Genomic DNA, 12,563 nt, shown 5'->3' on the forward strand with positions numbered 1-12,563 from the left:
TCTCTGTGTCAGATAAATAAAATATTTAAAAAGAATAAAAATAAGAAAAACAAAGTGGACATCTTCTTACATAACCACAATGCCTTTAAAGCCTGTATCAAAATTAACAATGATCTGTTGGTATCCTTTTATATCATCTAGTAACAGAAAATCCCTACGCATCTCAAAAATGTCTTTTTTTAAAGTGGTTTATTTAAATGAAAGTACAAATAAGATCTCTATTATAATTGGTTACCAAGTCTCCTAAGTTCCTTTTATACATTTTTTTAAAGATTTTATTTATTTATTTGACAGAGATAGAGACAGCCAGCGAGAGAGGGAACACAAGCAGGGGGAGTGGGAGAGGAAGAAGCAGGCTCCCAGTGGAGGAGCCCGATGTGGGACTCGATCCCGGAATGCCAGGATCACACCCTGAGCGGAAGGCAGATGCTTAACCGCTGTGCCACCCAGACGCCCCTCCTAAGTTCCTTTTAATTTAGAGAACTTTTCCCACCCCACCCCCACAAATATATATATATATAATATATTTTTTCATGGCATTGATTTGTCACAAAAACTATGTTAATTGCCTTATGGAATATTCTACATTATGAATATATGAGTTGCTTCCCTGTGGTATTACTGAACTATTCCTCTATTCTTTTTATTTCCTCCAAATGGAAGGTGACACTAGAAGCCTGATGAGATTCAAGTTCAACATTTTTGGCAGGAATACTTTACAGGCAATGCTCTAAAAACCGTTGTGTTTGAAGTAAATATTTATCTCAACATGCTGAAATATTATGGTCTCAAATCAAGATGATTTAAAAATAAAAAGACACCATTTTAGGTTGAAAGATTAAACTGCAGAGTACAGATTGAGGACACCTGGATCAACATTCAGAGAAGGCACCCAGAAGATTTTCACTGAGCGCTGCTGGAGGCAACAGCACACCGCGGTGGTTAAGAATATGGGTTTTGGGGGCGCCTGGGTGGCTCAGTCGTTAAGCGTCTACCTTCGGCTCAGGGCGTGATCCCGGGGTCCTGGGATTGAACCCCGCATCAGGCTCCTCCGCTGGGAGCCTGCTTCTTCCTCTCCCTCTCCCCCTGCTTGTGTTCCCTCTCTCGCTGGCTATCTCTATCTCTGTCGAATAAATAAATAAAATCTTTAAAAAAAAAAAAAAAAGAATATGGGTTTTGGGGGCGCCTGGGTGGCTCAGTCAGTTAGGTGTCTGCCTTCCGCTCCGGTTGTGATCTCTGAGGCCTGGGATGGAACCCCACGTTGGGCTCTCCTCTCAGCAGTGAGCCTGCTTCTCCCTCTGCCTGCTGCTCTGCCTGTTTGTGCTCACCCTCTCTTTCTGTCAAATGAATAAATAAAATCTTTTTTAAAAAAGAATATTTTTAAAAGTCTGCTTGTCCCTCTCCCTCTGCTCCTCCTCCCGCTCATGCATAGGCGGGCATGTGCGTGGCGCTCTCTCTCTCAAATAAATAAAATCTTTAAAAAAAAAAAAAAAAAAGAACTGGGTATCTGAATACAAAGCCACTCTTTAGACAGCTTGGTCCTGGTAGAGAAGAGGCAAGTCAGAACCAGCTCCATCATTTTTTTTTTTTTTAAGATTTTATTTTTTTATTTGACAGAGAGAGAGACAGCCAGTGAGAGAGGGAAAACAAGCAAGGGGGAGTGGGAGAGGAAGAAGCAGGCTCCCAGCAGAAGAGCCCGACGTGGGGCTCGATCCCAGAACTCCAGGATCACGCCCTGAGCCAAAGGCAGCCGCTTAATGACAGGCGCCCCAAGAATATGGGTTTTGGAATTGGACAGGATGGGTTTGAATTCTGGCTCCGCACTTACTGACTGCAGGATTTTGGTGAGTTAACTTCTCCATTCCCTCGTCAATCATAACAATATTATAGTCAGTCCTCAATAAATATTGACAGTTAGTGATTACCTCTAAGTACAGGAAATACTACACTAGGAAAACTCCTGTCCATGTGCACAACAGGTCACATACAAGAATATTCATTACACCAAGCTTTGTAATAGGCAAAAATTGAAAAAAAATCTAAATGTTCATAAATTGGGGAGGGATAAATAAAATATGACATATTCATATATTAGAATCCTATCCAGTAGTTGTAGGACCTAAGTCTCTATGTATTAATTTTGGATGGACCCCAAAACAGAACGTTGAGGGGAGCCTGGGTGGATCAGTCAATTAAGCATCTGACTCTTGATTTTGGCTCAGGTCATGATCTCAGGATCATGGGATGGAGCCATGTGTCTTGCTCTAGCAGGGAGTTGCCTTGAGATTTGTTCACCCTCTGCCTTTGCCCTTCCCCCCACTCTCTCTCTCGTGTGCGTACTCTAAATAAATAAGTAAATAAATAAATAAAATCTTTAAAAAAACCCTAGAATATCGAGTGAGAAATCAAGTTTGCAGAATGACACTGCAGGATGATAGTATTTATGGAAAAAACCACATATATGCAAAAGTCAATACTAGAAATTTTATACAGGAACATATGTGTATGCAATGAGTATGTCTTGAACTTGACTTTTTAAAATTTTAAATAATTATCAATTCAACAGGGAGTTGTAAAAAAATAATATAGAAAGGTCCCATGTACTTGTGCTCCAGTTTCTGCCCATAACACATTGTATCAAAACAGGAAATTGACATTGATACAATCCACAACTTCGTTCAGATATCACCACATATGCACTCGTGTGTGTGTGTGTACACTTCTGTGCAATTTTATCACATATGAAAATTCATGTAACCACCACCACAATCGAGTTAGAGACTTGCACCATCACCCAAAGATCTCTCATGCTACCCCTTTAAAGTCATACCCAATATGCTCCCCAGACCCCACCCCAAACACCTGGCAACCACTCATCTGTTCTCCATCTCTATAATTTTGTCATTTCTAGAATAAATGGCATTAAATAGTATGTAGCCCTTTTAAGATTTTTTTCCATGCAGCGTAATTCCCTTGAGATCAATTCAAGTTCTTGTTTTGTATATCAATAATTTCTTTCCTTTTTAAAAATTCAATTAATTAATATATAATGTTTTATTCATTTCAGTGGTAGAGGTCAGTGATTCATCAGTCTTATATAATACCCAGTGCTCATTACATCATGTATCCTCCTTAATGTCCCTCACCCAGTTACCCTATCTCCCCATCAGCAACCCTCAGTTTGTTTCCTATGATTAAAGGTCTTATGGTTTGTCTCTCTCTCTGATTTCATCTTTATCTTTTCCTCTCTTCCCCTATGATCCTCTGTTTTGTTTCTTAAATTCCACATATGAGATCATAATTGTCTTTCTCTGATTGATTTGTTCACTTAGCATAATACCCTCTAGTTCCATCCACATCATTGCACATGGCAAGATTTCATTTTTTGATGGCTAAGTAATATTCCGTTGTGTACATATTCCACATCATCTTTATCCATTCATCTGTTGATGGACATCTGGGCTCTTTCCATAGTTTGGCCATTATGGACATTGCTGCTATAAACATTGGGGTGCAGTTTTTCCTTCGGATCACTACATTTGTATCTTTGGGGTAAATCCTAGTAGTGCAATTGCTGGGCTGTAGGGTAGCTCTATTTTCAACTTTTTGAGGAACCTCCATACTATTTTCCAGAGTGGCTGCACCAGCTTGCATTCCCATCAACAGCGTTAGAGGGTTCCCCTTTCTCCACATCCTCACCAACATCTGTCATTTCCTGAGTGGTGAATTTTTGAGATTCTGACTAGTGTGTGGTGGTATCTCATTGTGGTTTTGATTTGTATTTCCCCGATGCCCAGTGATGTTGAGCATTTTTTCATGTGTCTTTTGGCCATTTGGACGTCTTCTTTGGAGAAACGTCTGTTCATATCTTCTGCCCATTTCTTGATTGGATTATTTGTTCTTTGGATGTTGAGTTTGATAAGTTCTTTACAGGTTTTGGATACTAGCCCTTTATCTGATAAGACATTTGCAACTATCTTCTCCCATTCCGTCGGTTGTCTTTTGGTTTTGTTGACTATTTCCTTCACTGTACAAAAGCTTTTTATCTTGATGAAGTCCCTGTAGTTCATTTTTGCCTTTGTTTCCCTTGCCTTTGGAGACGTGTCTAGCAAGAAGTTGCTGTGACTGAGGTCAGAGAGGTTGCTGCCTGTGTTCTCCTCAAGGATTTTGGTGGACTCCTGTCTCACATTTAGGTCTTTCATCTTTTTTGAGTCTGTTTTTGTGTATGGTGTAAGGAAATGGTTGTTTCATTCTTCTGCATGTGGCTGTCCAATTTTCCCAACACCATTTGTTGAAGAGACTGTCTTTTTTCCATTGGATATTTTTTCCTGCTTTGTCAAAGATTAGTTGACCATAGAGTTGAGGGTCCATTTTTGGGTTCTCTATTCTGTTTCATTGATCTGTTATTCTTTTTTTGTGCCAGTGCCATACTCTCTTGATTACAGATTTGTAATAGAGCTTGAAGTCCAGGATTGTGATGCTACCAGATTTGGTTTTCTTTTTCAACATTCCTCTGGCTATTTGGGGTCTTTTCCATTTCCATACAAATTTTAGGGTCATTTATTCCGGTCTGTGAAAAATGTTGATGGTATTTGGATAGGAATTGCATTAGGTGTATGGATTGCTCTAGGCAGCATAGACATTTTAACAATATTTGTTCTCCCAATCCATGAGCATGGAATGTTTTCCTGTCTCTTTGTGTCTTCCTCAATTTCTTTCATGAGTGTTCTATAGTTTTCTCAGTAGAGATTCTTTACCTCTTTTGTTAGGTTTGGGTACTTAGGTATCTTACGGTTTTGGGTACAATTGTAAATGGGATCAACTCTTTAATTTCTCTTTCCTCTGTCTCATTGTTATTGTAGAGAAATATAGATTCTGTGCATTGATTTTATATCCTGCCACTTTCTTGAATTCCTGTATGAGTTCTAGCAATTCTGGGGTGGAGTCTTTTGGATTTTCCACATAGAGTATCATGTCATCAACGAAGAGAGAGAATTTGACTTCTTTGCCCCAATTTGGATGCCTTTCATTTCTTTTTGTTGTCTGATTACTGAGGCTAGGACTTCTAGTACTATGTTGAGTAACAGTGGTGAAAGGGGAAATCCCTGCTGTGTTCCTGACCTTAGGGGGAAAACTCTCAGTTTTTCCCCATTAAGAATAATATTCACTGTGGGCTTTTTGTATATGGCTTTTATGATATTGAGGTATGTTCCCTCTATTCCTACAAGGCAGAGAGTTTTTATCAAGAAAGGATGCTGTACTTTGTCAAATGCTTTTTCTGCATCTATTGAGAGGATCATATGGTTCTTCTCCTTTCTTTTATTAATGTAGTGTATCACATTGATTGATTTGCAGATATTGAACTACCTTTGCAGCCTGTGAATAAATCCCACTTGCTTATGGTGAATAATCCTTTTAATGTACTGTTGGATCCTACTGGCTAGTATCTTGGTGAGAATTTTTGCATCCATGTTCATCAGGGATATTGGTCTGTAATTCTCTTTTTCAGTGGGGTCTTTGTCTGGTTTTGAGATCAAGGTGATGCTGGCCTCCTAGAACTAGTTTGGAAGTTTTCTTTCCATTTCTTTTTTTTTTGAAACAGCTTCAGAAGAATAGATATCAATTCTTCTTTAAATGTTGGGTAGAATTCCCCTGGGAAGCCATCCAGCCCTGGACTCTTGTTTGGCAGGAGATATTTGATTACTGCTTCAATTTCCTTGCTGGTTATGGGTGTGTTCAGGTTTTCTATTTCTTCCTGTTTCAGTTTTGGAAGTTTATATATTTCCAGAAATGCATCCATTTCTTCCATATTGCCTAATTTATTGCCATATAGTTGCTCATAATATGCTCTGATAATTGTTTGTATTCCTTTGGTGTTTGTTGCGATCACTCCTCTTTCATTCATGGTTTTATTTATTTGGGTCCTTTCTCTTTTCTTTTTGACAAGTCTGGAGAGGGATTTATCTATCTTATTAATTCTTTCAAAGAACGAGCTTCTAGTTTCATTCATCTATTTTACTGTTCTTTTGGTTTCTATTTCATTGATTTCTGCTCTATTCATTATGAATCCTCTTCTCCTGCTAGGTTTAGGCTTTATTTGCTGTTCTTTCTCCAGCTCCTTGAGGTATAAGGTTAGGTTGTGTATTTGAGACCTTTCTTGTTTCTTGAGAAAGGCTTGTATTGCTATGTACTTCCCTCTTAAGACTGCCTTTGGAATGGTTTTGAACAGTTATGTTTTCTTTTTTTTTTTTAATTTATTTGAGAGAGAGTGTGTGTGCACAAGTGGGGAGGAGGGTCAGAGAGAGAGGGAGAAGGAAACTCTCTGCTGAGCAGGGAGCCTGATGTGGGGCTTGATCCCAGGACCATGAGATCACAACCTGAGCCAAGGGCAGATGCTTAACCGACTGAGCCACCCAGGCACCCCTGAACAGTTGTGTTTTCATTTTCATTTGTTTCCATGAATTTTTTCATTCTTCTTTAATTTCCTGGTTGACCCATTCATTCTTTAGCCTCCATGTATTTGAGTTCTTTCCAAATTTCCTCTTGTGGTTGAATTCAAGTTTCAAAGCATTATGATCTGAAAATATGCAGGGAATGATCTCAATCTTTTGGTATGGGATCCAGTATGTGATCTATTTGTGACCCAATATGTGATCTATCCTGGAGAATTTCCATGTGCACTCAGAAGAATGTGTATTCTGTTGCTTTAGGTTGGAATGCTCTGAATATGTCTGTGAAGTCCATTTGGTCCAGTGTGTCATTCAAAGCCCTTGTTTCCTTGTTGATCTTCTGCGGAGGTGATCTGTCCATTACAGTGAATAGGGCGTTAAAGTCCCCTACTGTTACTGTATTATTATCAATGTGTTTCTTTAATTTTCTTATTAATCAGTTTATATAATTGACTGCTCCCATGTTAGAGGCATAAATATTTACAATTGTTAGATCTTCTTGTTGGATAGACCCTTTAATTTTGATATAGTGTCCTTCCTCATCTTTTATTATAGTCTTTAGTTTAAAATCTAATTTGTCTGATATAGGGATTGCTACCCCAGCTTTCTTTTGATGTTCATTAGCATGATAAATGGTTTTCCACCCCCTCACTTTCAATCTGGAGGTGTCTTTGGGTCTGAAATGAGTCTCTTACAAAAGCATATCAATGAGTCTTGCTTTTTTATCCAATCTGATACCCTGTGTCTTTTGATTGGGGCATTTAGCCCATTTACATTCAGAATAACTATTGAAAGATATAAATTTATTGCCATTGTAATACCCGTAAAGTCAGTTTCTGTGTATTGCCTCTGTTCCTTTCTGGTTTATGTTACTTTTGGGCTCTCTCTTCGCTTAAAAGATCCCCTTTAATATTTCTTACAGGGCTGATCTAGTGATCACAAATTCTTTTAGTTTTTGTTTGTCCTGGAAGCATTTTACCTCTCCTCCTATTTTGAATGACATCCTTGCTGGATAAAGTATTCTTGTCTACGTATTTTTCTCATTTGGCACCCTGAATCTATCATGCCAGTCCTTTCTGGCCTGCCAAGTCTCTGTGGATAGATCTTCTGCTAGTCTAATATTTCTACCCTTGTAGTTAATGACCTCTTGTCCTGAGCTGTTTTCAGGATTTTCTCTTTTGTCTCTGAGATTCAAGTTTTACTATTATATGTCGAGGTGTTGACCTATTTTTATTGATTTTGAGGAGGGTTCTCTGTGCCTCCTGGACTAGATGTCTGTTTCCTTCCCCAGATTTGGGAAGTTCTCTGCTATAATTTGCTCTAATATACCTTCTGCCCCTCTCTCTCTTTCCACTTCTTCTGTGATCCCAATTATTCAAATATTATTTCACTTTACGTTATCATTTATCTTTCTAATTCTCCCCTCATAATCCAGTAGTTGTTTATCTCTCTTTTTCTCAGATTCTTTATTCTCCATCATTTTGTCTTCTATATCACTAATTCTCTCTCCTGCTTCATTTATCCTAGCAGTTAGACCCTCCATTTTTATTGCATCTCATTAATAGTCATTTTAATTTTGACTCCATTAGATTTTAGTTCTTTTATTTCTCCAGAAAGGGGTTATCTAGTGTCTTCCATGCTTTTGTCAAGCCCAGTATCTGAACTCTAGTTCTGACATCTTACTTATATCCATACTGATTAGGTCCCTGGCAGTCAGTACTGCCTCTTGTTCTCTTTTTTGACGTGAGTTTTTCCCATCTTGTCATTTTGTCCAGAGAAGAATAGATGAACAAGAGAACAAAATACTAAAATGGCAACAACAACCCCTGAGAAATATATACTAAACAAATCAGAAGAATCCCAAAACCAAAACCAAAACCAAAACAAAACAAAAAAAAAGAATATAATCAGACAGGTGAACAGAACAGAGATCCTGTGTGTATTTTGGTCTGTTTGTTAGAAAACGAGATCCCAAAATTGTAAAGAAAGAAAAACATATATATACAAAAATTAAATTAAATGCATTGAAAGGATAGAACGTAACTGTGAAGATGAAAATTAAAAAGGACTTTAACAAAAAAAGAAGAAGAAAAGAGAGAGAATATGATTAGATAGGTGAAGAGAATACAGCAATACACTAGATTCTGGGTGTATTTTGGTCTGTTTTTTAGAAGATACTGCATCCCAAAATTGTAAAGAGAAAAAAACTTATATATATACAAAAATAAAATTAAAAACAACAAAAGGATAGAATGTAAGTGTAAAAATGACAGTTAAAAAGATTTTAAGAAAGAGTTGATAAAAGAAGAAATTGGTTGAAAAAGGAAAGAGAAAAAAATTAAAATTGAAAAACTAAAGAATCATGAGAGGAAAAAACATGAATTCTATATACTGTTTTCCCCTAGCATGGGAGTTTTACAGAGTGTGGGTATGATGGGTAGCCTGATGTAGTTGCTGATCTTCTGGGGCAGGAGCCTGTTGCGCTGATTGTCAGGTGTCTTTCCCCCAGGTGGAATTGCAACCGCCCTTGCCAGGGGCCAGGCTAGGTAATTGGCTCAGAGTTGCTCTCTGTGGCTTTTGTTCCCTAAAGGCTTTCTGAGCCACTTTAGAGGATGAGAATGAAAATGGTGCCTAATCTCCAGCTCCAGATCAGAATGCTCGGGCCCCTGACTCCTCAGTGCACCCTCACGGAAAAGCAGTGCATCACTCTGTCTCCCTGGTCTCCGGAGGCCGCACTCCGTCCTTGCCCAGCCTGTGACCGAGCCTTTCTATCTCAGGCATGCGACCCCGTTTGGAGTCTCCAAACCCTGCAAACTCCTCCTCCTGGGGGAGGGAAAGGGGTGTCGAGGCAGTTCTGCTGCTTGCTGGGCCCCTACTCAGAGAGCAGTTGCCCGACTGTTGGGGTTCATGGTTTTATGGCAACACGGAGCTGAGAGCCCTGTCCTGGGCTTGCTGATTGCAACTGGCTTCCCTGCTCTGATGCCTGGGGACTCTGCTGCATTCAGACACTCTTGCTCTTTCTGTGATCCCGGGGATCCTGATACCACACGGTCCCACCTAGGATTCCACCCCCCTTAGCCACCTGAGCACCTTTCTGGCAGGGACGTTCTTCATCCAGAGCAGACTTCTGAAAGTTCCAATTTTGGGGTGCCTGGGTGGCTCAGTTGGTTAAGCATCCACCTTTGGCTCAGGTCCTGATCCCAGAGTCCTGGGATTGAGTCCCCTGCTCCTCAGGGAGTCTGCTTCTCTCACTACCTCTGCCTCCCTCTCTCTGTGTCTCTCATGAATAAATAAGTAAAATCTTAAAATATAAAAAAATAAAAGTTCCAATTTTGCATTCCACTGCTGTATCACTTTCCGGTGGCCGGCTTACGGAGGCTCCCTTCCCTCCATGGTTTATCTTCCCATATATTGACTTGGATTCACTTCTCTGCACCTACTATCTCAGAAAAAGTGGTCATTTTTCTATATGTAGAGTTGCAGCAATTCTTTTCTTAGATCTCCAGTTGAGTTTGCAGGTGTTCAGAAGGACTTGAGAGCTATCTAGCTGAATTCCTGGGACCAGAAGAAACTAAGGTCTTCTATTTCTTCAACATCTTGGGCTCTCTGACAGTTTGTTTCTTTTTATTGCTATGCAGAATTCCATGGTAAGGATGAACCATACATTGCTTAACCATTTGCTCATTAAAGGACATTTGGGTTGTTTCCAGTTTTTGGCCATTGCAAGTAAGACTGCTATGAACATTCCCGTATAGGTTTCTTTGTGAAAGTTTGTTTTCATTTCTCTGGGGTAAAAGTTTAAGCATACAATTGCTGGGTCGTGGGTAAGTGATGTTTAGTTTCATAAAGAATTGACAGACATATTTTCTAGACTGAGTGTTTCATTTATATTCTGATCTGCAGTGTCTCAAAGATCCAGTTTCTGTCTTTTTACCAGCAATTGATGTTACCACTTTTTTTTTTAATTTTAGTCACTTAATAGTCTAATAGGTGTGTAGTGGTACCTAATTGTGATTTTAATTTGCTTTTCCATTATGGCTAATGATGTTGAATATCTTTTCTTGTGTATCTAATGGATATTCTAAGAATGATCTCCTAGGATCTTCCAAAACTTAAAGCAGTGTCACTTCTGAGGAAGGTGAGAGGGAACTGGGATTAAGGATGAGCGTAAAGAGGGACTTCAATGTATCTGTAATGCACCATATTTTAAAAGAAGAACAAATTCATGTAGTATTTATATGATTAACCATTAGCTAAAACAAAACAAAACAAAAGCACAGAATGAAAAACAGCAGCAGTATTTTATCATGGAAAGAACTAAGACTTCAAATCAGACAGACTTGGCTCTGAAGTCTGATGTCCCTACCAAGTGTGAGGCTTTAGTAACTGATGTTAACCTCTCTCAGTCTCACTTCTCTTACCTGTAAAATAGTGGTACAGTACTCACCTCATAAGATTGTTGTGAGAATTTAGTTAAGTTAGATAATATATTAAGAGGGCTTAGATAGCGTGTGGCAGAAACGAGTTGCTCAGTAAACAGCTGCTGTTCCTACTAAGATGGAGACTTTATTGTTCTCTTTAGAGTTTAATTTATTTAGACCCTCGACTCCTCTTAACCTCCCGTAAGTGGACTAGTGTTCATTTTCAGGAATGGTGTTATGCTATAACATGCTTCGTGATCTCATTCCATGCTTCCTAAATGAGTAAGAGATTGCATCCATAAGTTGTACAGAGTTAATACTAGCAAATCCCTAGTAAACTCTTTTCCCTGAGGTCTTCAAATTTTACAAAACTATCTGTAATGCTTAACAAAGACTTTTTCTACGTGATTGTGATTGTCAGACCAAATCCACAATGGAAAGTCTATAATCTTAACCAGAGTAAAGAGCAATCGTTCATCCTTAAGAACGCCGAAACAGGTTTGAACAGGTCAGTTTCTCCGGCAACTTCACATTCCAAGATAAAATCTCATCCAGATATTCAAAAGGCAACTCAGGTTCTCTGCACTAGGCATTAAGTGAAGTGCCATGTTACCAGAATTATGTGCTAGGTCTGTGCTAGGTCTCCAATACGAGTTAGTCTACCTCAGCGTGTTTAGGTTTCTTTGCCCCCGGAGATGACCAGTGTGTCACTGATGGCTGTGTTCTTTCAGGCAGCAGTGCACTGCATTTGTAATTTACAGGGAATCCAATTCAAGTGTGATGTGTCAATTATGTACATTTACCTGAACAAATATGAAGAAGTGATCACACTTCTAGAAATGTTGATACAGGTCATAGGGGTGAGCATGGAGGTTCTTACTCTGCTAATCGAGGAGAAAAAGGCAAGGGAAGGAGAATAAGGAAGGAACAAGTATACAAGGAACATATAATGCTCACCCTACTTAGACTATCAGCCATGAAAAAATATAAGGGAACATGAATTTCAATGTTATAACTGTGTGTTGTAAAATGATACTACTTTTTATAAATTGGAAGATTAATGTATTTGGGGTAAAAAAACAAACAGAAATGTATAAAGTGAGAAAAGTTTAGAAAGTCTGGCCAGGATCACAAAGCTAAATCTTTTAAAGTGAAGGTTAGAACCCATGCCTTCTAATTCATGGTTCAGTACGCTTCCCACTAGCATCTGTATCCCATGCTATAATTATATTCATTATTCCATCACTTAACTGTGCACCTCAGGCCACTCATCTTTACAATAACGGGGGCGGTAACAGATCTGAAGGTAGTCACGGGTATCTGAGGGCTATTTTCAATATTCTGCAAGAGAACAGTGATACTGTTGTTTCCAAACAGCGATACTGATGATTCCAGGGTGTGCCACAACAGTTACTGGGACACATGGCAGACAGTGACCGTGCATGCTGAGCACAGAGGGTATGTTCTCTTCCTGGCAACAGTTCAGAGCAACAGCCAGAATTAAGCAGCAAAGTGCATTCAGTGGGATCTCCTTCTGGAAAGGTTGGAAACCACTGGACTCAATTGCTATGCTGCTTTAGCAGTAGCAGAAAGACAGTTAACTCCTTGCTCAGTCCTCTTCCTGTCCACACCTTATCTGAAAGCCAGGGCAGCAGGGCAGTCAGAGTTGGAAGAGGGTTTATGGCTTCATCTG

The sequence above is a fragment of the Ailuropoda melanoleuca genome, chromosome 4 (genome assembly GCF_002007445.2).
Source record: "Ailuropoda melanoleuca isolate Jingjing chromosome 4, ASM200744v2, whole genome shotgun sequence".
Lineage (NCBI taxonomy): Eukaryota > Metazoa > Chordata > Mammalia > Carnivora > Ursidae > Ailuropoda > Ailuropoda melanoleuca.